A 25,612-nucleotide genomic window follows, 5' to 3' on the forward strand; every position below is an offset into this window, starting at 1 on the left:
TACACTTACTTCTGCTGAGCTCTGACTCTCAAGCGCATGGTGACGTCCAGCATCACCTTACTTCCGAAGCCCCTTGTTCAGCAAACACATTTCCTATATTTCTCCTTTTCATGTTTCCCTTTGTCAACAGCAAGCTCTCCTTGAATTTTCTTACTCAGGCAGCTGTCAGAAAGAACACCCTATCAGGCAGTTCTTTATAACCAAGTACATTATTAATTTGAGTCATATGGCTTGTTTTTTAACATGACTAGGACGTGGGCATAAATTGGCAACAGTATAGTCTTTCAAAAGTGATTTTGGAAGTTAATAGATACTCCTTCTCAACTATATTATGATTTTGTGACCAGAAAGTGAACTACTCTGAGTAAAGTTATGGGCGTGGTTGTTTACAAATGGTATACTAGCCTAAAGTTAGTACAACTCCCTAAAGGATATCAGAAAACATAATGTTTGCTCTCTGAACATATTGGATTCATTAAAACTGCTTCTATTTTTAAGCCCTAAAACATGAAAACATCTACTATTGAATAGCTTCAGTGCTGAGGATTCTGAAAAACAGAGAAAGCACTGGACTCGTGGAAAGAATGAAAGAAATGTTGGGAGTGGGTAAAAAGCATGCTAACACGTTCCAGTTCCAACCCCTGTGGAAAGCAAAGATTTTTCTAACTTATTTTTATTTTTTGCTCAGAGGTAGAGAAAAGGAAAATTGGAAAACAGATGAAAAAAGACTTCTAAAAGACAGAATAATCTAGACCCTTGAGATATTCAGGAAACACATCCAGTTATCCTAGGATACTGTATAATTAAGAAAAAGCAGTATCTTTTACCAGTCTAGGTGGTCATTTCTCCCCTATTGCTCCTGATAAATTAAACTTGCTCTAATCCCAGTCCTGATTTTCTTTTCCCAATTATTTAGAGAGCAAGGGTGCTTTGCTGCATAAACAAGAGTGGTAGACTCTTGTGCAGAAACCCAGAAAGGAGTCACTACTGTTCTAGAATTCTGCATCTGGCCATAATAACGACCAGCTCATTGCTATCCTGTGCTGCTGCTCTCTTATCATATTGCATATGTCTTAGGAAACTGGGTGCAGGAACAAGCCATCACAAGGTCAAAGCAAACACGCTGGCTGCTGCTGTGAAAGAGCACTGGCATTCTACAAATTCTCACCGTAGCCTACGTTATATTTATCTTCTCATGTAAGACCTTTGTGTCAGGGATCCTGTACTGGGGTGAACACTTGGCGTAATGGTACCTAAACTCTGCATAGCACTTTTTTACTTCATTTAATTAGTTGGGTAACTGCAAAATTACATTAGGGCTTACCAATTCTCTTTTGCTCCATTTGTATCTGCTGTTGTTTAATCTATCCACAACTATCCCAGATGTTTTCCTGTGTAATAGTACATGTTTGAAGAAGTGGTGCCCTCACTGATTCATCTTCTCTGACTGCCTGAATTAAGAATTTTCTCAAAGCACAGTAATATGCAACACAACGTGGCACGTAAGTCAAATATTACAGTCACTGTCATTGACAGTCAGTAGACTGGCATTGTTGCTTCTTTTCTATCTTTGCAAAGATGAAGGCTCGGTTCATGAACAGGACAATCAGATATGTCATATGCAAAACGTCATCTGCAAAATCAGTGCAAATGCTGAGAAGATGTGGTCCTTTCCAATGCAGAAACAGTAAAAAATATTTAACCCTTCTCCTCCAAAATGAATAGAAAAGAGGAAAAGAAAATACACATAGGCAGTAAGTCTAGCTTGATGATCGCTGACCACTCCTGCAGCAGTAAATTAGAGACAGAAGGAAGTAATGTGTGGAAAGAACTCCAGAAAGCTTAAGAAATACAAAAGGTTTGGCAAAACATACAGTCAGCAAAAGCAGAAAGACCAGAAAAATATAGATGACATGAGGAGAACAGAGTTAAGAGTTATTGTAAAGCATTGTGGAAGTCAGTGAAGCCCAACAGTCCTTGACAATAAAGAGGACAGCAATGAGTGTCTGGTTAAGGGAACCACCGACTGAAATCACTGCAAAATGCCAGACAGGAATCTGAATTTATAGCATCACAGGGTCAAGATATAATTATAGACTGATCATTATATGTAAAATGCAGTGTGTCTCTCAAAGGGTACTTGTGACATGAAAGGTATGAATGCATTTTCAAATAACAAAAGGATGCAGAAACTATTTTTCTTTAGACAAAGAAAGTTGCGTAAGCAGTGTAACGTGGAAGGTGCCATCAAGAAAGCATCTCTGACTGAAATGACTAAATCACCCAGTATTTCACTGCCCTCACATTTAAAAGGTTTCTAGCTAACTCCCTGACCACAAGATATATTTTTGGACACCTGCTGGGCGTGCGTCTCCTGGAGTGAAAGCTGAGGCGGCTGCTGCTGCTGTCCTCACCAAATGTTAAAATATTAAAATCTTTCAGCACAAAACTAAACATTCTCATGTTAAGTTATGATAGAACAAGTCCCAAAGCCAACTGGAGCAGAAATATCCTGATGGCAGTTAGGAAGCCAGGCAAGCTGAGATATGATCAGCCCTTGCTGAAAACTCAGTTTGAAAGCCATGGTGCTTATGATGTCAAAGAAAAATATTTTCAAACATAGCTAACGTCTCTTCTATCTGGTGATCGCTTATGACAAATAAAATTGAACAAAGAAAATGCTTACAAGACAGCGTCTGGACTCTGCTTGGGGGAGGGATTAGGACTGAGCGTGCAGTTCAGAATGCAATGTTTTTTGTTTTAGGAGTGTATGAGTGATAGCATCAAGTGCTTGAAAGACTTTCTACAACACAGGTTACTGTATTTACCTCTTAATTTTAATAGTTTCAATAAATATTGCTGCTTGGCCAAGGAACCCAGTATATTTCATTTTATAAAGTGCTATAGAAACACATAAGGGATATAGACATTATGATTTGAAGGGACATTTATCATTATTCTGCCATGCCTCCTTCGTAACACAAGGTACAAAACTTCACCCAGGGATTTCTGTGTCAAACCTAAAAATCAGAGAATCCTGTAGAATACAGTATCTGAATAGCACATGTTTTTAGGCAGATCCTGATCTGAAGACATCAAGTCATGGAGAATTGCTTTCCCTTGCCTGAACACAGCACAAGCTACAAGTGAGTCTGACAAGCAGGGAAAGGACAAGGGCAGAGAGAGGGGAAGAACGTGGGGGCAAGTGATAAACTCCTGCTGTTAGAGAGCAAGGATGTGGATAGTCTGAAGGATCATAATCTTGAAATTATTTTCCTCCCTAAGTAAATTAATGTTGCGGTTCAAAACTGGGCAAATAAATGTGCTAAAACAAAGTAGCCATGGAAGCAGGATGATGCTGGATGCTACAGCAAGAATTAACCAGAAGCAACAGGTTGAAATTCAACTGATAAATGAAAGAAGATTGTGAAGCTTCAGAAGCTGTTTAAATCTGTTCCTTTGGACACTTAAAATTGGACTGCATGATGTCTAATAACCACTGCTGGAAGGGCTAAGAACTTGCGCTAGGTGACCTAGTAAATCTTTTCTCTGTGAAGCTCTGCTATAGTTTTAGGTGATTGTCCTGTCTCAGCTAGACAGTATTCATCCACCGTGTCACTTTGGGAGTTTGTGAAATACCATACACTCTCTGCCCAGAGCAGCTGACAACTAACAAATGAAGACACACTGTGTGAATGACAATCATATCGAAACAAAGACAACCTTGTTAGATAGCATCCAGAAAACTGGTTACCAGAACCACCATATTTCAGTAATGTGCTAGGAAGAGAGGTTAAGATACAATTCTCCTTATGGGAAAGATAGCTTTCACATCATGTCCCTGTCAGTGAAGAGTAAAATGCAGACTGTAAAAGAATGATTCACTGTTGTATTTCAACAGGAGATATTTGATTTTTAAAGGTGAGGTATGACTGACAGTTATAATTGAGATTTTTCTGAAGAAAAGTTTCCATAAACCTTCAGCCATTCAATGTGCTCTCAGTATATGCAATAGAAATTTCTTATATAGAGCCTTAAAAGGCCAATAATTTTTATAGCAGGAAAAGCCTGTGAGACTGCAAGTTGGGCAGCTAGAGGTGCTATTTCTCACCTATTGCTTGCCATCCACTTCATATGCTCACAAAATGGCTCAGGAGATTGTGGTGAAATTTGTGTCTACAGGAACGCCATCTTGAATTCACTCCAAAGGCACATGGCATATGTTGCATTTTCCTTCTTGAAAACAACCTGAGGATTATTCTCTCATAAAAGCAATCAGGTTTCAGCAAGGAACTTGAACAAAATAATGATGATGGACTTGCTTGATTATCATATGAATAGTTTGCCTAAAAAAACACAAAACAGGTCCTTGGCCCACTTTCCAAACACTTCAAGGTAGATTCCTGTTGACCTCACTGAGCTTTGGATTAGACCCATTCCCATCAAGATGAAAAATTGCAGTCACTGAAAGTAAAAGTTCTGGATGGATTGAAAGAGTAGATTTACAATCCTTCAAAGGGCATATCTGGAGGAAATTAATATGCAATATATAGCTATAGACAAGCAATGTCACATCCTGAATCTGAATTCATGATCTTATRTGTTGGTAAAGATAGAATTTGATAGAAATCTTCATAGTTCTTACTACTTCTGTTTAGTCCTGAAATTAACTACTTTCTAAAGTTAATTTGAACTTTATATTTACATCAACAGCTGAATAAGCTGCTGTTCACCAATAAGCTTCCAGACGGATATAGCATCAAAGACAGACTGCAAGGGAGAAAGTAATAAACATTAGTAGAATGTGGTCATCAGCTAGATATTTTTGGATATTGATCTTCTGCTGGGCATAAATTTTGGTTGCTTTGCAAAATGCTATGAAAAGAGAATTTAGCTACCAAGAAATTCTTTTTAAAGTACCGTGAAGCTGAATAATATATTCAATGGTTAACTTATATATTTCCAAAAAAGAGGAGTCTGAACACAGCACATTTCATACAATCAGTCAACAGAGAAAGTTGAGAGGGGAGGTCAAAGTCCCACGAAATCAGAACTGATGAGATATCATACTCAAATCAAAGTTTAAGCAGTGGCCCTGAACGGACACTAATGTCCAGGAGCATCACAGCGAATAGTTGCCACCAGGGGTCACAGAAGGATTTTTAAAATCAGTGAAACCATGAAGCACTGAAGATCTGCAAAATAAAGTGATTATCCATGCTACAAACAGGCCCCCTAATGAAAATGAAGGTGTATTTTTTATGTGACTTTCTTTTTAGCATAAAGATGAAGCCACTGTCCATATAAAGACAGGGGAAAAGTGAGAACATGTTTGTCTAAACAAAAGCTGACACAGAAGAGAGCTGGGCAAATGGATATATTTACGCTCCTCAAGCCACCAAAGGAAGCAGAAAAGTAGAGATTAAAAGCAGGATCTACCATCACTGAAGCAAGCATGTCTCAGGCTGCTAAACAGACGCCAGTAACTATGTAGAAAAAAATCTCACATCTCCAAAAATACGTATTTGACAAATTATCTGAACTATACTCACTAGCCAAATTTGCACTGTRGGTTGTCTCACTTGGTTTGTGGCATACAGCAACATCCTTTTTTCCTGTGTAAATAAACATATTTTCAGGGTAGGATTAGCATATACAGTGTGTGAACYTCCATGTCTATGTCAGTGCAGGTGGTAGCACTGGTTAAATTAATCCTCTGCTCCTTAAGGCAGAGATTTTGAGAGGTCCTCAGACAGCTGTATGGGGAAGAGAGGAGTGGGAGGACTGTATGAAAAAAGTTTCTCCTTCACCTCTGCAAAGATGAGTCACAGCTGTAATCCTGGCTCTTAGAAAAACTCAAGGAGTGAGGCAACTGAGGTGAGGTAAAAAGGATCAGGGAGAAGGTACAACCATAGCCCTACCATTTTTACCCAGCATATGGGACAGACTGGCTGTGCATGGGAACAGGCTGCACCATGGCAGAAGGCAACACCGTCCAGATAGCCTGCTTGCTACCACACTGCGGGAACAAAGCTATGCGAATAACTGAGTTTTCTGTCTGTCAACTGAGCAACAGCAAGAAATTGTGTCAGACTGGACTGAATTGTTTGAGGTTAACTCTTCTTTGTTTTGTTTCTTTCATACTCTTTTTTTTCCCCCTAACCTACTGATCAGTTTCAAAATGAAAATTTACATTGTATTTTGAAAAGTGCCAAAATATACATTTCAACTTTTCCAACTCCCCTTTCTCTTCTTCCTCCCCACTTTTATTTCTGGATGAAATTATGGCTTGATATTTCACAAATCATTTCAGTATCACCCAAATTGATAGATCACTGCACAACCTGTTCCATGAGGCATGAAAATAATGATCATTAACCACTTAAATGGATAATTTCTCCAGTTGTCAGACACAATCACAGTAAAAATCAACATGCAAAGTAAGCATATAATTTTGCATTTTTTGCAAACAAAAAAAAGATAGATACAAATTTGGAGGTTTGGCTCTTTGCTTCCTGATGTTCTGGTCTGGATCCAAGGATATTCATAATTTCTGTGGCTTATGTCTGTTTGATAACAGGGAAGACTCTTTCCTCCAAAATTCAGAACTGCTCTTATTTCATCGCCAAGCATGGAAATAGAATCAGGTATTCATTCATACACCACAGAGCTTATTTACTCCATTCTTTCCTTAGATTAAAGATTTTTTAATCCTGTCTACATTGTTTCTCCTAAGAATATGCCTTTTTGCATACCTTAAAATCAAATTTCATATCCCAGTTATTTTTGTCACCATGTTGTGTTGCTTGGTACTTGGAAGGCTTTATAACATCCTCCTTCCAATAGAAAACAAACAAAAAGGAACTAGAGCCGAGCCTGCACACATCACACCTGTGTTTCCTATATAAAAGGCACTGTCCTTTGAAACAAGTGTTACACTATCACCACTGCCAAGCAATGACATTTAGAGTTTGCCAGATAGTTTTCAATCCCCATGTTTGCAAAAACTAATATTTATATGAGATGACACTGCAGGGGAGTCTCTGTGAGAGAGATGTTATAAATTATTCAGGCACTCATCTGGAGAAGACAACTCTGCTCTTAGCACATGTTTATAATTGAAATATTGTCTAGCTTTTCCAAATCTCCATTGGGTAATTCATGAGGACAGTTCCACAAGCAGTGTATGTAATGTTATCCCATGGCTAGCGTTCTTTCACTTGGAGTCATTTGCATCTATGCAGCACAGGGACATGCTGAAATCAGCACTTGCTTTTCTGGTCAAGCCTTCAAAGCCCCCTTGCTCTGCCATTGTGCTATACACATCTTGCATTTGCATCTGGCATTTTGCATATTACATGTTCTGGGATGCTGACCTGAAAACAAAGGAGTTCTGAGGGCTGGAGGCCAAATTGTTTCATCCCATCCTTCTGCTGGTATTTTTGAGGCAGCATGCAAGAACCCCTGATGAGCAGTTTTGTAGTGTAGAATGCAAACAGGTTTTTGGCAGAAAATCTAAAGTGATGCACTAACTTCAGAACCTAGGCATTAAGGACATTTGAGGTGGAAAGGAAGGGACTGGTTTAGGCTTCTCCTAAATCTTTTCTTCAAACAACTTGTGAAGTAAACTAATACTTTTAGTAAATGAAAAGTGAGTGATGAAAAGGGAATGTGCCAGACCTTGATGATCAGCAGCAGGGCCAAACTTCAGATTCCTACAAGTCCCTGCAGAGCCAGGACAGGAGGAGGCTTTCTGTTCACCTGGGAAAAGACTCTGGTCACTCCTGCCTAGAATCTGGCTGCCCTGCTTTTCTCCCCATCCATGATTAATTGATTAGGTACTGCAAGGGATAATTAGGGATAATAGCTCAGCCTGCTATTGTGGAGATAGGTGCCATTATTCGGAGGTGCATGTTCACAAGCATGTTGAACGTCTGGGGACTCTGAGTGGAATCAGGGACACTGATGGGAATAAGCATATGGTCACTGTTTGCTTCCCGCCCTGGGCCTCTAAGTCAGAAGGATGTGATGCTGCAAGTGCTAACTCATCGTAATGCAAAGTTTGTTAGTATTACACGTGAGTAGACCAGAAAGTCCCCTGTTGCTGGTGATCATAGGAACTCGTTTTCTGCAACAAGAACTTGAACACTTGTTACCCAGGCTATTATGGATCTGGTGGCGTTGCTGGGCCTGCAGCCACGCTGCCTGGCCTAGCTTCCCCTTCACCTTCTTGCCTTACAGCTTCTGTTAGACACCTGCGGGGAAGGAAGTCACTACTTAATTATCGCCCTAAGCAGCTGTAAAGTGACTGCTGGATATCCACTTGGAAGATTAAAAGTTAGATGGATAGAAGGCAAGCTAAGATCTTACAACCACTCTTTGCTGAGATTTGTTCATCTTTTGTGAAAATAAAAGAGACCTGCAGATGAGCCAGTGAGGAGTTTACTGGGAGATGCTACATTTAATGAATAAAATGAGGAATGTATTCCACTCTTCCTCTGAAGTTTAAAGGCCACTTGTGAACAATGCATACACCTTTCTGGATAAGATTTAATTGTGATTAACATGTGTATTAAGGGGTAGATAAAGTGTTATAAAACTTTTATCATGTTTCATATGGGGATTTTAGTGTGCTGTGTATGGGGATTTTAACATTGTGCACATTCAGAGACTGAAATAAAGCATCTGAAGTTTCAGTGAATGCAGGCATTTTAATGAATTGTTTAATGCATTACTGAAGTGAAGGTGGGCATTTTAATGAATCGCTCAAGACATTGGCCCATGAATGCAAAAACATTTTCAATTAATTTTTAATAAATAACAAAGAGTATTCCAAATTAAATGTTGTGAACTGTAGAAAAGGATTAAACACATAACTGTGAACAGTAAAAATTATTCTTAAACATGCATAATCATATGCCAAGTTAAAACCTTAAATGCAAATTAAATGGGAGAGGTTTATCTAGGCTGTTTTATAGTGCCTCGTCATGGTATCCACCATGTCTTCCAGGGAGTCTCCTTGCCCGTTCATTATTCTCCCCAGCTGTTTCTGTGAGGACTTTGCCATGTCTTTGTCCTTCTGTCTTTTTTCTCTCTTTCCTTCCTTCCCTTCTTCAGCTCTTGATTGCTCCCTCAGGATGCATGTAGAATTTTTTCTAAAGGCAGTGCCACAGAGAGATGCTAATCACACCCCAGTAGATTGCCCCTGTTTTGGAGAACGTAACGCTTTAGTGTGTCCTCCGACAATGAAAACATTTTCTATTGAAAAGATACTGGTCCAACTGAGAAACTGTGTAGAGATCTCATTTGCCAGAATAGCATTTTCAGAGCTGGGAAGAGGGAGAAAGAGATTCACAGGCTCTACGGAAAGTGCCAAGTGAGCTGCATTGCCATGCAATCTGTGCATCAAATTAAAGCATATTCTTTGGCTTGTTTTTCTAAAAAGAAAACACTCATGGATCAACATAATGGGTGCTGCAAAATAACTAGAATTCTGCAGTAACCAAAATGTCTTTCTCTGCTGGAAATGTTTGTGTTGTGTGATTTGGCTGATTTACCATATCATACTTCATGTTGGTTAAAGGCTCAGAACACTTTTTTTTTTTCCTCTTCTGTAACTACTGCTACAGGAAAAAGTGGGTTTCCTTTAAACTTAATCCACACAATGCCACCATTTTGGCTGAGGCTCATTTGGTGCTGTTGGAGGTGGGAAGAGGCAGCAAACAGAAGAGCAAGTACCAAGGTAAGGTGAGCAATGGGCAACTGGCAGCAAGCGACATTAGTGTGAAGTGTGGATGATTCTAGGGAAATACAAAGAAAAGAACTGGGAAATTTGYACATCTCTAGTATAGCTCCTGGACATATGCTGAGTAAAATCAAAGGAATATGCAGGTAAAAAGAGTTTGTTTCCTCTCAGTTTGGGGCAATAGAGAGTACACTCACTTTTCATACACACTAAGCAATTGAGTTGAACCACTTTTCTACCCAGCACTTCCCTGCAGGCAGCCACTTTTTCGAGAAACAAGTGGTGGGAATTAAAAGCCAAGGAAATAAGAAGCTAGTCCTACTAGGGCAGATAGTGCCTGATAGCACAGCACCAAGTTGTTAATGTCTCCCTGTATAGTTATACCATAAGGTGCCTACACCTAGTTCCTGCAAGTGGCCCTCTTCCCAGGCAAGGTCCCCCCACCAGTTCAGGCAAGAGCCCCTGCCAGGGGCTCCACTGGACCCACAGAACTCCAGTCAGATCCTGGATTTCAGGGCCAAACTCCATCTGCCCCACATCGCAGGTGACAACAGCAGAGGTGTCTGTGGACTGACCAAATGAAATGCCTGAGCCATGGGATCTCACACGTGTACAGTCTATCTATGTATAGTAGATATTCAGTTGGTAAACTCTCCCATAAACCACGTTGTTTTCCTCCACACATCTACAAGTATCTAGACTCCCTTTACTGTGGCATGGGTTTGATATGTTCTGTTCAGRTAACATTGGACACTGCCATGATTTCAGGTGAGACATGAAGTCCACAATCTTGGGTCAAGCTGAGGTATGAGATCTGTTTACAGTACCTGAACTCATTCAGAATAGACAGTGGCTGTAAAGTAGCATTTGAATAGTATGGTTTTATCCAGACAGGACAACATGGCAACAGCAGGGGTCTGCAGTAGACGACTTTGCACATACTCAGCCACCTTTCGTAAATAAACTTCACTATTGTGGAAAAGGTCACCTCAGTAAAACCTGCTTCTACCAGGAGTTTATTACTGCACATGAAAACAATGGATAATTTGCAACAAAAAATATTGTTTGAGAATACTAGATATTTTACTGTAGAATAGTAAAAGTTAACCGGAAAAACACACATCAGAAGTCTAAACACCAGTAAATTTTGTATGCCGTATTCTGTTTTAAAAAAAAAAAAAAAAAAAAAAAAAAAGCATAGACAAGCCTTCAGCTGTTACAAACTGACAACTAATCTATATCAAATGATTCCAAACTGCCATTATTGTTCCCATATGAAATAGGAACATCCCTGTGCTTTTCTTTTAGGAAAGTTATCACTATGACTTTTCACCCTTGTATCCTACCATGGCTACAAAGAGTCACTGTAAATTAGACATTCAGAAATAGATACTACATTCATATCCCCAAATATGATACAAGTGCTTTTCAGAGCATTTCTCTYGGGTCTTTTATTACAGGTACTTAGTAACACTCCACTTGGAAATCACAGTTTTTCAATCTCTCATTTACTTGTTACAATTTTTGTTCTGTTGTACAAAAACTCTTCTTCTCCTTAAAAGACTGGAATTTTCCTCAGAACTTCTTCAAACCTAAGATTTGGAAGATCTGTAACCAAACAAGGCTCTATTTTAAGTGTTTAATTACCACAAACTCAGTTGTCCACTTACACTGCAATTAAGATTCTAGAAAGGGAATTTTCTATAAATATGAGGCTAAATGTAATGACTATTATGTCACAATGAGGTGACAAGGGACCCTTGATCCTCTCAAAGTTCACCTAAGGATATCTCTTGCACATAGATGACAGATGGAAGAAAAAAAAAAAAAGCTGAAAAACAATCCATCCCCTGAGAACGTATAGAATCTGTTTAAAGATGTTGAAATAGAGGAGAAGATATTAAATGGCTTAAATCAAAACAGGATAAAGTGARCATTTCTTGTTTCTAGCAACAGTAAAAGGTTTTGGTAAACTATCAGTTACTGAATCTTTAATGACAGTTCCATGTTAATGTTATGTTGGTCTGAAATTTTTATTCATGCAGTGAAATCCCAGAATTTTAGACGTATAATTAAAATTGCTTCCATCACATTGGAGACCTCTTACCTCAACTCACATTCCTGCTTCTCTCTCAACTATTACTTCTTCTGGCCTGCATGCCTTTATTTACTCCTTCCTCACATCATTACTACTTTGTTGTAACAACATCCCTAAGAAAACGTAAGAGATAAGCCTCCCTATCTGAAACTTTCCTGACAACTTCTCATTCCAGTACTAAGCATTTGCTTTGAAGACAACAGGAGGAGCTCTTACTATTTATATGATTAAAGAAGGTAGTTCTCACCACCCCTATGCCTCTGAGACTGGAAGTACCTTATGCTCTCCCTTTCCAGTCAGAGTCTACCTTGTCAGGATGACATGTAATTCCCTGTTAGCTGAATCTTCATTCCTCCTCAGTAATGCATTAGATTTTAATGAAATATCCCTTTCTTTGTTCTCCAAAAAGAGGCTAATTAGTGACATATATGCAAATCCATCTGGAGAGAGAGGAAGACGTAGGTCAGAAAGCCAAAGGAAAATGAGGCATACTCTCAGAAAAGTATATATCAATAGCAACATAGCTAACAATGACTTCATATCACTAACTGCACAACAGCTGTTCTCATCTGTAAATACAGGATTTCTTCAGAGACTGGGTGGAAAAGAAGACACTTGCTCAAACCAGCTCCTAAGCGTAAGCACAGAGCTGAGATCATAGCAGCTGGCAAACTTCTGTATTACCATTCTGCAGCTCCCTCCTTCTCTCTGGGAGTTGGTCCTCCTTTCTTTCACAACGTGTAAGGATTGAAGCCAGATAACCTTGAGATTTAGGATTCTAAGTGATTAACTCACTCTCTTAGACAGGAGTGAGGTGCTGTTGAAACTGTCATCTGATATCTTAGCACCAAGAAGCAGTCCAATCCTTGGTACGTATGGGGCTCCATGATTAGACTTGACAGACTTAATTGCATCAGACTATCTATAGGAACTTATGAACATAAGCCATTTTCTCTAGCCATGGTTATGTTTCCTCTTACATATATTGTCTATTGTTTGTCTTATAAACACCTTGGTAGGTCTAACAATAAATCTTTTTTCTGGTGGAACACTTTATTTTGCTGAAAGGAAACTTTTTGTGAGGCTGTGCTCGTTTTGACATAATTTTAACAGGAAATGGTCTGGACAATGTTTTGTCATCTCTAGGATGGCATTCTAGTCAAAATGGGAGAGGGAATGAGAAAGAACATAGACACACCAACAGTGATGGCACAGGCTCTGGGTGTGGGAGAGCAAGATTCAAGTCTGTGCTCTGCCTGACTTAGACTAAAAATTTGATCTTGGATTTCCATGTCATGCAGTAATATATGACACCTCCAGAGAATACTAACACCTAATACAGTACTATTCACTCCCTCTTTCTGAAATTTTTTCCATAGGGAATATAAAAAAGCATAGGGCTGAAGAATCTGACTGGAGTCCAGTGGTTATAAATTTCTAAGGATGCTGAAGACCCAGTATGCGATTTATCTCCGCTAACTGTAGACATAAAACACAAACATCTACATCTGAGGTAGCTGGCTAGAAACTCTTCGTAGTCACCTGAGAGAAATAGCTATTTCTAGGGGGCAATATATCACTATAAAGATAGTAATACAGTGAATTACACTGGCTATAGAAACTGTCTTTCACCTAGAATACTTTTTCTTTTTTTCTGTTGCATATTATTCTGCTGTTTGTCTTTTTATTTCCTCTCCTCCTTTTCTCCAGAGTCTCCTTAGCCCTTTAAATCTTTTTCCAATTAGCTTTTTTCATTACTGGGTAGCAGTCTTAAGGTATTTTTCCAAGTTCAGTGAGTTCATCCTTATTTGAGTCCAACCTGTAATGCAATTCACTTTCCAGATTTTTCAAGAATGCCTCCATTGCTTCTGGCTCTTCATATTTCCTTGTGATGTTTCCTGCTGTAACAATTAATGTGGCAGGCAACAGAATGTCGTGACTCATGGGGCTTTTTCCTTCCTCTGTAGAAAGGGTGTCACATAAAATGTTTTTTCTTCTCTGCCATTTCTCTGGTTACAGCTGTGAAATTTCTTACACGTCATCCTCTCTATATTATTGGTTGCTCATTGATTTGACTTCTCTAGTGCTCTTTTACAAATGAAAGTCTTTCACTGAGTGATTCAAAACTTGATAGTTAGAGCGCTGGAGCTGCTGTGGGTTTTGGCACTAAGTATCCATGGGCTCTTCCAGTTTCCTAATTTCAAGAATCATCTAAATTTAGCATGGTTTATAGCATTTTTATATAAAAATTATAGTGGAGACTCCAAATATTGTTCCCTTCTTCCCCAGCCAAAAATTCAAAAGTTAATCCTCCAAATTTATATAGATTCTTAATTTTATTTTTTATTGTTGCCATTTTTATGAGGTGTTTTTAGTTCACTGTTGCTTTATCTTCTTCCTGTGAAATTTTAAACTCAATTAACATTACTTTTGAGGTAAGCCCAGTCAGAATGGTCTTTCTGTCTACCACAGAAACATTCAGAGAGATTAGAATCCACTGGTAAATCTGCAGGGAGGATAGCACTGGCTTCTCCCTAATTCACCTGAGCTGCTGTGATGGAAAATGTTTAACCTAGTTTCTTGTCCATGCCTAGTTCATTGTCCGGACTCCTTCAAGGTACGTTGGTGGTCAGAAACGATTAGCTTTTTTACCAGCTCATGCTTTATTTTTACTTTATGCAGCAAACATACTGCATAAAGTATTTTTACTTTTCTTTACTTTTATATTATTATCAGTTGCAGACCCCTCCCTTTAGGTTGACCCTCTTATACTGCATCATTTCTTCTGATGTAGAGAAGGGAGGGAGAAGAACATGACAGCTGAGGGCGTAAGCTCTTTGGACCACACGAGTAATACCTGCACTATAACACCTTTGAGCACAGGCACCCAGTGTAGCAGAAAGCGCAGGCTGATGTAGACATCTTACAGGGCCATAGAGTTATAACGCTGAGAACTTGGCTTCCATTTTGGGAGTTACAAGAGGAGACAGCAGAGAGTTATATGTCATTTTAATCTTTCATCTCCTGTAAGGCCTGATGGGTTCCTGATGGGGATGTTAGGATTAGGCATCTGTATGAAACGACAATCACAGTTTATTCCGGGTTGTGATGTCTCAGTAACTGTTTATGTCTTTAAAAGACCACTGTTTTAGATCCTTTTGCCATCATACTAGACTTACTCTCTGAAGAAGTAGGAAGCTTGGCTGCTAGGCCTTTTTTAGCCTGATGGGGTTCGAAACTATAGYTCCTGCATTTTAGGGCAGTGTCCTAAACAAGCAGCCAAAGTGTATTCTGCAATAGCATAAGACTGGCTGTACTGAGTCAGACCAGGACTTTGCTAGCCTACATCCTAAGCTCAGCAGCAGCCAACAGCAGATGCCTCTGGAGAAGTGTGAGATTTGGTAAGCTATAGTGATATTTCCCCTTCCAGCTGAGCTTCAAGTGATCTGCAGTTCAGGCATTTCTGAACCAGGGATGGTAGGTTTGTTTTAACTGCTCTTGATGCATCATATTTCCATTGGTCTCACTAATCACAAATAAACTGTTGAGTTACACAGCATCTGCAATGAGTTCCACAACACAACTACATGTATGAGCAAGTACCGTTAGTATGCTTTAACCCTGACAACTGATCTGTCTCCCCTGTTTTTGTATTGAGATAATGTAAATAAACTTTTCCTATTCACATTCTCTGTGCTGCTTATGACTTCTTAGAAGCATATACACCACTAGTGTATAAACTAAATCTCTTTTCAAACTGAAAAGCTCCTGCAGACCTCCTGAGGAAGCTGCTCCATATATTCATCCATATCTTTGTCCATATCTTTGTCACTCTCTCCTCTTCTAGTTTTATAACAGTTTCTTTTGATGTGAGCAAACAGAACTGCACATAATATTCAAGGGGCAAGGGAAAATGCTCTGCAGCCTTTTCTGGTGATGCTGGCCTTCTATATTGCAAAAGAAAAAAAAAAGCAGCTAATGTATTCGGAAAGAAAACCAAGAAGAAAAGAAGAAAAGCCTGACTCTATTACAGTGATCTGTACATTGAGCTGGGAGTTCTGCAGAGTTCCTGACTGATAGGCTGGTGAGCAAAACATGGCAGAAAGAGCACTACCACAACCAGTCAGGTTTTTTAACTGAACTCAGTGCTGTCCAAGAGAGTATGTCGAAGGTGGTATGGTCTGAACATGCTTAGTAAATGGGGAGTTTGGGAGAATCTGGACATAAGACCCTAAATGGCTGTATGCAGAAGAAGCAAGGGCAATTTCCCCCATGCACAGTCAAACAGCTCGTCATTTTTTTTTTCCTGAAACTGTAGGCACAACTATTATTTCCAAAGTCCAAGAAGCTTAGGCAGATTTTTCCTGCATTTTTCCTTTTAAGACCACCAAAACAGCCATCAGGGCTCTTATGCTTTTTTGGATCTGTCCCTGCAAGTTCTGTGAAGGAAAATTCCTCTCCTCACATCTCCGTCCTCAACACTGCAGACCTATAATAGTGCACGTCCTATACAGACAATACTACACACGTGCTGGAGGGCCAAAGCCAATCCACAGCCTGTGGCAGCCCTACATTTTCAGCAAGGCCAAAGACTTACTCTAGGCATATAACACAATTGCTACTGCTGTGTGTTGYGGATAGTAGGTTGTGATAGATACTTACCAGTGCTGCTACAAGTCTTTTTTGTCTTTCTTCTCTCTTCTCCTTTAAATGCACAGGAGAAATTACAACTTTACGAATGTACATATATATTAAGATTATAAGTTTAAATCTTCTGCATTCAGAAAATTATTCTTGCATTGCCAGCATAACTTTGTAAGGTGAAACTGCAGATGCACTGCATTTTCTGTTCCAAATTTCTCTTTGATGCTTTGGTAAATATATAAATATTTTTGCTGTTGCATGAATGCCATCCATTGTACAGGATGTATATTCTAGTTGAACTGAAATCATTCTGACGAGTTTATCCTTTTACATTTCTAATACCTAACACTTTAAACTCACAGGAGCCAAACTGGATTTACTATAGGACTGCCTGACAGTTCTGTGCTCAAATGGTATGAGCATGAGGCCCCAAATGCAAATGTGCCAGTGAGCATAAGGGTGGATTCTCAGATAGCCTATGAGGTTGAACCACTTTCTTCAGTTCATTTCATGCTTTTGGTATCATGACAGACCATTTCTGTTCACCAGAATCTTTATCTAAACACAAATCAAAAATCCTAAACTTACAAAGATTCTGCCTCCTTCCTTTTTTTTTTTTTTAATTGTCTGAAACTACATATTCTTTAAAATTGCTGAAAAAGTAATAATAATTTTGTGGGATTTAGATGTGAGTTACAGGAAGGAAGGTGTGGAAGCTACAGATATTTCAAGGAACCTATCACTGTCCAAAGAATTGAATATAGCACAGGATAATAATCTCTCCAAAGCTGATTGATAGATCTTTATTTTTAGAGACTAAAATATTCCTGAGATTCCTCTAAGAATGTAAAACAAGGAAAATACCTGTTGCAAATCTGTATGGTACAAGGCAATCAGACACAACAAGCCATGAATTCAAACTGATATAATTCTTTAGGAGCATGGGAGTATCACTTGCAGCTCTTTCCTCCCGCCTGAGCTCTCCAACTCATCTAATCATATAACTCCAAGTGATCTGCCATCTTAGTCTCCATACCATAAACAGTAATATGCTGCAAAGAAGTTGCACATTTTGCATACTACATAGTAAAAATGTATACCATAATGAAAAGTAACAAAACTACTTCTAGTATGGGCCCCTCACTACAACTTTTTTATTATTATTATTTCTGAAAAACTCTCAACAGCATTAGTAACACATACTAGAAATTTGCTTCTTCTGCCTAGTTTACTGGGTTTGTATAGTTAGCGCCTTTTCCAGTGATAGCCAAAGCCATTACAACAAATCATCTCATCTCACAGTGAACTTCTTAACCCTGCTATTGCTGTCTAGCGGAAACATCCACTTGATGTGATACTCAGCATCTAGCATCTGTTTAGTACATGCTGGGCCACAGCTGCATAGATACTTACCCCATTTGTGACTATAGGACAGAATGTACTAAAAAGCCTTTGTCTTTAAAGAAGAAATACATATACAGTTTGAAAGGGGAATAAATATAGCTAGGTGGAACAGTAACCCAAAAGATGGTGGGCCATTAATCCAAAGCAAGTGAAGGTAATTTGTTCACTTATTATTTGAGAATAACATAGCCAGCATATGTCATACTACGTACACCTGCAAGTGTACAATTTATGTGTGAGTTTTTGTATGTTCTAATATTACTGTCCAAAAAGAATGTATGCACAGTTTAAAATATGCTGTAGTTCAGCAACAGTTTTGGAGGACAAACATTCCTGGGACAACAATACTGGGCAGCCTTGTGGAAATCTGCGGCCTAACTGAAGCAGGCAAGGAAATTAGATCGGTGTCATCAGTCTCTTCTGGCTTCAGAACGGTGCTGGAGCTCTGCAAGGTGCAGCCCATACAACCCTCCCTGCTAAGGGTGAGGTGAAGGGGACTTTATGCTGCCATGGGACTGTCTTGTTCCTGGCCCCAGCAGGTACAGCTTCTTCCAAAGAAACCTTAACAGCTCTGAAGGCAACYGTAGCACTTCCCAGACCAGCTTCTGTGCAGCTGCTGCTGTGCCTCCCGCAGACTTGGCCTGGTGAGGAAAATACTGTCTTCTTCAGTTCCTGTGCCAAGGGGATTTTTTTTTTTTCTCATTGGATTAGAGGCATTTAGACTTCATCTTACACCACTGCCCGCCTTTCATCCAGTGTAGAGGAACTGGAGGGGAAGTTAGTGTTTCACTAGTGAGCAAAAAAAAAAATACCTGTGGGGATTAGGAATGGGCGACTATACGGAGCCTGGAGAACAGGATCTGAAGTGGTATTATTTGACTTACCTATACAAAGTTTGACAGGAGGGACTTAATTTTGTGGGGGTTTTTTAACAAGCGCATCTTAAGTCAAATCCTAATGTCCTTGAAGTTGAGCTGCCTTTTCAGCTACATCAGATTTATGCTAGCATAAAGCTCTCTTGGTTTCAGGGGAGCTAATCTCAGTTTACTTATAGTGCAGTGAGTCAAAGAGAGTATGGAAAAAAAACAGCTCCAAGTCAGGTTAATATAAATGTAACCTGAGTGAGGGCCAAGTACAGTGGCCATTAGTGTACAGTGAAAAAAGGACCTTCATCTTCAGAAATAATTGCCRAAAGCCTACGCCTTTTTCCTTCGCAGTCTTTGACCTCACCATAGTGCCTTAATTTATGTTTCTGTCCATTTCCACTCCACTTCTAATTTTAACCTGTCTTTCCATGTCTCTTTGTATGTGAAATTACTATATGATCTCTCCTTTCCCTCCCCCCCTCCCTCCCAACCTTTGTATCCTAGAGATAGATAACCTATAGGAGATCCAAGTTACAGTGTTCTTCCATTTTGTCCCATCTTGAAAAGTTGGTTGGAAAGGTTGTTCTGATAGTTATTCTCCCCCCGAGGATGCTACAAAAGCACTGTCTTGATGTTGGAGAAAGACTGACACATTCTAGGAGACAAGAGTGATCTTTAATGCAACGTGGAAAGAATTACGGATGGAAGATTGCAGCCATAAAGTTTTAAAGATGAAGCTGCAGCTGGATAGCCTGATTGAATGAATCACTGAAAAGTTTTTATACCTGTTTAAATTTTGATAAAAAGAATAGGACTTGACATTGCAGGTTTTCAACTAACACAATAAAGCTCACAAACCCCATTTCCTTGTAATGAAGTGTGATTTTGCTGAAATGTCACATTTTCCTCTCATGAGAGGACCATTTTCACAAATAAGAGAATTTTCAAAATAATTTTCTCAGCTATAATTGGAAATTAAGTAATAAAATATAGTTTTGGTAGGAAAACAAGAACTTTTTTCTAAAAGTCTAGTGAAAAGCAGTTGTATCATTAATATTTTGTTACTGGAGGAGTGAGCTGTGGTTATGGCTCAGCAGACCCTGGAAAATTTTCAGCACAAATTATGCCAGAAATATCACATGGAGGAAAATCCTTCATTCCCCCTATACCTCCTCCCTTCTATTGAGAGCTGTAATTACAAGCTTCTTATTGAGTAATATTATAGAGACACCTACTTGCCCTGCTGTACTTAAGGGTTTGTCAATGCTTCCATTATAAACTTCTCTTTTTAGGGGTTCATATGACTATAAAATTTTGCTCTGGACTAAAACTTGGCATAAGATCATAGTAAAAAAACATGTTTTCTCCATAATTAGTTTTTCTTCAAATCTGATCATTGGAAAAAATATAGAGTTCAAAAATAAAGAGAAAAACTATTTCAAAACATAGAGTCTTCATACTTTTTATTTGCTTTTATTCATATTACTGTAAAAAAAGAAGAAAAAGAAAACTAACAAACAGATTAATATTCCAGATCCAGTTCAACACTTAAAGAGCAAAGACATTCAACATTAAAGCTGAAATTGCAGTGGTCTCTAAACAGTGGGTGATCTGTCATTCCATATGGGCTGGCTACAAAGGTGTGAGTTAAGTATGGAGTTACAGTCTTAATTCTGAATTTCCTTACCTTGGTGAGTTTAAGACAGATGCTTAATGCTCTTTGAATGTAGTGGTTTATATACTTTTACTCTGAATGTAGTTTTTGGACATCGTACCCAGAACTGTTTTGAAAGTCTTTCCCCAGAGGTAGGAAAATGAAAGTATGTTGTCATTTCCCACTGCTCCCTTAAAGGAGGGGTTTTGTTTGCTGTTCTGGATTACTGTTCTGTTTTTTTTTCCCCCTCAGTCCAATCCTGTGAACAGCTCCATTAATGTACACACGATTTTTTCTTTCTCTTTTTGCTGGTGAGGACATGAGGTCTCTCTTTTATTTTCTGTAAGATACTGAGATATTAAAAAATGACATGATACTTCTTCACAGATTTTTTTCCTTGTGTGCTTCATGGACATTTTGAAAATTTGGTTAAAGATATTTGGAAACTGTGGAGGAAAGAAAAAGAAAGAAAGAAAGAGAGAAAGAAAGAGAAAGAAAAAGAAAGAAAGAAAGAAAAAGAAAGAAAGAAAAAGAAAGAAAGAAAAAGAAAGAAAGAAAGAAAGAAAGAAAGCTTTTTTTTTTTCCTCTCTTGTTGGCACTCAGAGAATGATTTTATAAATGGTTTCAAAATAAACCACATTTTGCTGAATCAATAGCTTTCATGTGTACGGTAAAACCATCATTAAAGGCATGCTTCAACACTGAGTAACATTTAGCTGGTTGGAAAATATTTTTGTAATCTTAATTAAGTCTTCCTAATATTGTTGAAAGGTATGTATGTGCATATCAAGAAACATTTATATTATCTGCAAAAGACGAACAGTAATATTTTCTTTTTTAGTGCTGATTGGTTTCTTACTGTAAGTTGAAAGCCTGCTAAAAGTATACACATTCATTAGAAATGTTTATACTCCTAGCTACTTGTGTAAAGAAGAATATCTACCTTATTCACATAAGGATTGTCATAAGAACAATTATTTGAGAGTCTCATCCAAAATTCATTAAAGTTCATCAGGGCAGTGAKGGAAATTTTACAAGTACAACAGCACAACACAGAGCCTCCAGCCATCAGGGTATATGTAAATCTAAAATCTAAGCATTCAAATAGAAGAAATAATATCAGACCAACTGTTTGTGCTTTTGAAGCTAGTTGTCCTTAACTGTTACCCACCATGCAGATCTTTGCACAATCAAGGCCTGAGTGAATGATTTTTACTCTTTTCTCAGGGGGTTGCACTGCCATGGTCATGTTCGCTTGTGCTAAGCCTTACTGAAAGAACTAGTGACACAGTAGCACCTATTTTTCTTTTTATTACCTGTTTAGTCATGATTGTTTCAGCTGCAGATAATTTTTTCATATTTCAGTTTTCAGTTGCTCATCTTTTTGTTTTTTTGTTTGTTTTAATTGTCTTTCTAGGCTGAAATTTTCCAGCCGCTCTCAAGTCCAGAGGGTAAATATTGGAACATTTGAGTAAAATCCCTTTAACCACTTTTACATCATTGACAAAGTCTGTTGAAGCCAATGGAAAGATGCCCGCTGACTTCAATATTCTTTGGATCACGCACTTGCTGTGTGAAATAGAGGCTCTTTTCCTTTTGCTGTGTAACTCAGATACTCTTCACCGTCATGGGTTATAAATTATCCAGGAGGAATTTTTGCTAGCGCAGAATTTATAATCATCACAGGAAGGAGCATTTCTCTTCCCAACAGCTTCACTTCTGGACCTACTTCACATTCTTCATGTTAATTTTTGTCTCAGTAACAACAGTGTCATTTATACATGGGGACTTAAAAATCTCAGTTCTTAAAGAGGAACATTAAATGTTGGTCATGTCTATGCATGGAACTAAAGAAACAGGAGATAGTTCTGAATCAACAAAAATATGTATTATTCTCTCAGACAGGCATAACTTTTGTTGTGAAACAAGGAACATTATTTTGGGATCGGTGGTTCATATATAACATGGTTATAAAAATTTCAGTCAACTGGGAGGTCAGGCAGAATGACCTTATATCAATGGGCATTGCAATTATTGCAGCAATAATTGCTAGCTTCAGAAGAAAAGTCTCTCTTCAGACAGGGCAAAAAATGGAGCAAAACCAAGTGAAAATCAACATTATGCAATGCCATATGGAGGAACAAGCAATAGTTGCAGGAGGAGGAGAAGTCAGAGCTATGAAGAGAAGAGGATTCAGGGTGGTTTGTGCATGATTTTCAGCCATAAGCACAGTAAAGATCTCGGGGGAAAAGAGTATGTGACTGCAGTTACTGAAACATGCAGATAAAGACAAAGGACATAAAGGAATTCAGAGAACTAATGTGAGAAAGACAACACCACAGGTAAAGGCGGGTGAATGCTTTTTGGCACGTTGCTTGTTCACTGCAAAAATGGTGTGTTAGCCTGAAAATAGTCTTGAATTTGAATTGAACTGAGTATTTCTGATGCTTTAAATATATATACACGCACACATACACATATATATTTTATATATATATATACACACACACACACACATACATGGAAGACTAGGTAAAGTCAAAGAGGAGGAGAAAGAAGAAATTGGAGATTTACTTTCTGATCCACTCTTTGACTTTGCAGAGTGGATACAAACCTGTATTACCAGGGTATAGGTTTTTCTTGTATAGTCCAGGGGTTAACACACCCCAGTAAAAGGAGCACTCTAGCCCATATTCCAGAAAAATATCTAAGAATTTAATACTAAACCCAAGCCTGTCAATAGAGAACACTTTCTAGCATCATCAGCTTCTCCAAGCATGCGGGACTTAGCTGCAAATTCCGCCAGGCAAAAGTACAAACACCTTGGCACTGGGGTGGGGAAAGCACCCCAGGATGTCGAGGTGTAACCTTCATCTCCCTTTTCTTTCTTAACTATGCTCAAAAGTCAGTCAAAACATTTTCTTTCAGAGTGAGCTGAAAGATAAGGTAAAAGATTCACCGTTTTACCCGAGAAAAAAGAAAAGCAACCCTCATTTTGAATACTGTACATCTTTTTTATGATTTTTGGTCAGTCAAATAGCAAATTTGTTCTGTAGCAAAGAGAAAGGATATGGTAGAGGCTTTCCCACAGACATGGAGATTTAGCAGTTTACCTGTTAAATTGCTGAACTGGTGCCTGTTAAACAGACACTGCTGCATTAAAAGAATTCAGGTACATTATCTGAAATATAAGGCTTAGATTTACAGAGTCACAGAACAATGTAGACCATCTTGTCTAAACCCCCTGCTCACCATAGGGTCAATTTTGAAGACACAATAGGCTGATTTATTGTGGTATGTTTCAGGCTTTCTCTAAGCAACATGAAAGTTGCTTTAAGCCAAGTCATGTCCAGAATTGCATGAAGTCCACACTGGCCTAATTAAAAGGGAAGCTGTAATCAATAGTCAAACGTGTTTAGATCAGGATGAAGACTTACTGGATGCACAAGATGAGTGGAAATCTACAGAATCTTCACACTGTGATTTGCTGAATTTGCCTCATACAAACCATGTTAGGCAACACACATGGCTGTTGTGGAAAGAGAGGGTTCATGCTCAGAGTACTCAGATGCTTTCAGCTATCTGCCAATGAAGCCTTAAGAGTGTTTATGGCATACCAACTAGAGTTACATTAGATATTGTTGTAAGTATTCCTAATGAAAAACTGCAAAATGTTTATATCATCTGTAACAGCCCACATCAAATCCACTGGGAAATTTCTTAGTTCAGCCCCTGAGTAGAACAAAAGAGGAAGAATTCACATTCAGAAATGTGAACAAGCCATTAGATAGGAAGTGTTTTGTTTTCTTCTTATGCTGCTGTTCAAACCCAGGAGAAAAGACCAAATAACTTATTTTGGAAACACTTCTCACAATCAGATTTGTTTTCAAGAGTTAAGACCCCAAAAAGAAAAAATATATATATTTGTAAGACAAAGAAAAGATAAAGAAGTGAAAGACCCTGAAAGCAAAGGAATAAGAAGTAATAGTATGTGTTCTCTTAAGCAGGTGTTAGGCAGAGATAAGAGGAGAAGACAGGCATAAATTTGAAATAAAAGAGTTCCTGTGCCATGGTCTGTGATTGCAAGTGGTCAAGAGATTAGAAGACATGTAAATCATTCAATCTGCCATATCTGGGAATACCACATGTGAAGGGAATTTTTGGAGGGAAAAATACAAAAAACATTTGCCTTGAAAGATGTGGAGGCCTTGTTTCCTTTCAGACATTAGAGTGCCTCTACCAGGTGCTGAGCCTGTCTCAAGTCTCCACAGGACAGAAGCATGAGGCTTTCTCTTCAGCTGGCATATCTGCATTGCAGCCAGAATAATGGCGATGGAGCTATGCTGATTTAGAGCAGCTAAGGATTTGGCCTTCTGTTGGCGTGAATGCTGCTTCCTAATTGAGAGCTTTGCCCAAATGAAAGATAGTACTAGGACTGAAAAAGAGTGTTAGGAAAGGAATGAAGTATCCCAGTTTATGAGAAAGGAAAATCTACAGTCCCTAGAGTGCATGTTTATCAAGAAAAGGTGTTAGATGGTTTTGCACAGTGATCTAGTTTGGCAGCTTAAGTGTTTGTTATCTGTGTCAATTGCCCATTAATTAATTACAACACCAAGGGCTTTCTGTGCTCCTTTCAGCTAGAACTTATTACAATAGTTAAAAGATGGAGCAACATCTGAGCTTGCACCTGCATCTAATTAGCTGGTCTGGAGACAACAGGGGCGAAAGAGAGCCTGCTCCACAATGTGCAGTGAGAACTGCCTGAAACCTGGGTAGGTGCCCAATTCTTGCTCTTATTTTTGAAACTCATTTTCCATGACTGATTAAAATAAAGTAGCTCATTTAAGAACTCCAAGTATTTGTGCAGTTCTTTGCTATGGTGCACTGAATGCAGTCCTAGACTTGTTAAGTCTTATTAGTTTTGTTCCTTCATATTAGTTATAATTGACTGTTTGATGATGTTAAATAGTCATATTTCATCTGCAGTCAGTGCAAGTAACCAGCAGCAGTGAATCTGAGTGATCCTGCACTGACTTGTGCACCCAACAAGTCTAACCAAAGTCTCTGTAAGCTGACTAGAGTCTCTTTGTCAGTCTTATAGTGTTCATCAGTGAAGAGCCTGATGAGCATTGTGATGACTTGTTTATATTTAATAAGTTACTGAAAGTAGAAACCTACCCTTGTTAAATTCTGCTCTCAGT

This window comes from Apteryx rowi, unplaced genomic scaffold, assembly GCF_003343035.1.
Source record: "Apteryx rowi isolate R43461 unplaced genomic scaffold, aptRow1 scaffold_54, whole genome shotgun sequence".
Classification (NCBI taxonomy): domain Eukaryota; kingdom Metazoa; phylum Chordata; class Aves; order Apterygiformes; family Apterygidae; genus Apteryx; species Apteryx rowi.